Raw genomic sequence first — 1,709 nt, 5'->3', positions numbered from 1 at the left:
TGCAGGCCCGGGGCGCCCCCGCCGCCCTGCCGGCAGAGAGGCGGGTGGTCCCGAACTGGGTCCGAGGGCAACGGGTAGGCGTGAGCATCGCCGGGGCAGTGTTCAAGCGGAGAACACGCAGATTTGGGCAGCGGGGACGTTGGGCTGCGCAGAGGCTGAGCTGGTTTCACTGGGGAGCCCACGGGGTCTGGCAGGAGCTCAGTGGGGCTTGGTCCCTGCCTTGAAGACCGAGGAAGGTGGGAGCAGGGGCCAGCCGAGGAAGAGGAGGCCAAAGGCACAAATGAACCGTGCCGCCTCCGAGCAGCCCCGAGGTGACAGCACCGGGACAGCAAACCCAGCTGGGGACAGAGGCCGCCTCGTTAGTGACAGCAGCTAACGAGATGAGAGCCAGCCGGGTATCTCCCTGCTCTCCATCCCGCCCTGCACGCATCCCACCCGCCCGCAGAGAGGCCCCACCGTAGTGGTCCTGCATTAGCCATCATTAGATTAATTGCTCGCTGCAATTAACCACAGAAAGCTGGAGGCAATTAACCAAGTGCTACCCCGACAGTCCATAAAGCATTTACTGCACAGCCATGAATAACTCGTTCGAGGTCCATAAACAATGTGGCTGCGCCGTGTCCCCATATCCCTGTGTCCCCACGGGGCGCTGGGTGATACCGGCCAGCGCCCGACCTGCGGCGGTGGGGGCGGATTTGGGTGCATCCCCATCCCGGGGCTGCTCCTCACCGGAAAAGGGAGGGGGAAACCTCACCCAAGCCTTGGGGCTGGTGCTGTGAGATAAGCCAAGTTAACGAGCTACCATCAATTCTCGCGCAAAGTTGGCGAACGAGGGCACGTGCCATTTTGAAATAAAGTGTGGGAGACGTCTGGGTCCCAGCGGGCAGGACGGGACGTTTTGGTTAAATGGTCTGAGCAAACGCTGGCGGTGAGAGCGGGCGCACACTGGAGCGGGGCTGGGGCCTGGGAGTCTCCATCCTTGACCGCGGTGGGGTCCGGCCGGCCCCGCTGGGAGCAGTTTTTTGCATTTTTGCCGCCCCAGATAATGACCACTGACGTTAACCCAACCGCTCTCTCTAAATACAAGCAGAGTTGCTCCCTGCCCTTGCCCCGAGCCCATCGCCTACCTTTCGCGCCTGCTCTTCCCTGGCAGCTCCTCTGCCGCAGCAGCGATCCCCCGGCAGCTCCCCCGGGGCTGACACCTGACCCTGGAACAGCATCCACAAGGAAATTCGGCGTTTCGGCCCTCATCTGCCATCTCCTACCTACTGCCCTGTCCCTGCCGCTCCCTCTGCACCGGCAGCACGTGCAGCACCGGAGCCCCGTGAAGACCCACAGACGAAGGCAGCTCTGGCACCGCTGGGAAGGGCCAGCAGCCACTTGGGCATGGCGGGGACGTACCCCAGCCCCGAACCTCCGCGTCCCTCCGGCTTTCGCAGACGCTCGCTGCTTCCGGCAGCAGCAAGATGGATCCGAAGGAAGGAAAGGGATTTCCACATCCCACCCCGGCGTCCCCCCCCGCAGGGGCACGTGGCGGGTGGCTTCGGGCACCCGGGAACCGATAACACCGGCAGAGAACGGCCGAGGTCACCCTGGCAACCGCGGCCGTGGAAGATGACATTTTTACCAATCAATCGCCCCCTGCAATTAGCTGACACCCCCCCACCCCCCCCCGCACTAACGCGAGCGCCCGGCAGCACCCCCCCACC

The sequence above is a fragment of the Pygoscelis adeliae genome, unplaced genomic scaffold, assembly GCF_000699105.1.
Source record: "Pygoscelis adeliae isolate BGI_AS28 unplaced genomic scaffold, ASM69910v1 Scaffold537, whole genome shotgun sequence".
Classification (NCBI taxonomy): domain Eukaryota; kingdom Metazoa; phylum Chordata; class Aves; order Sphenisciformes; family Spheniscidae; genus Pygoscelis; species Pygoscelis adeliae.
Note: the sequence above shows the minus strand (reverse complement) of the source record.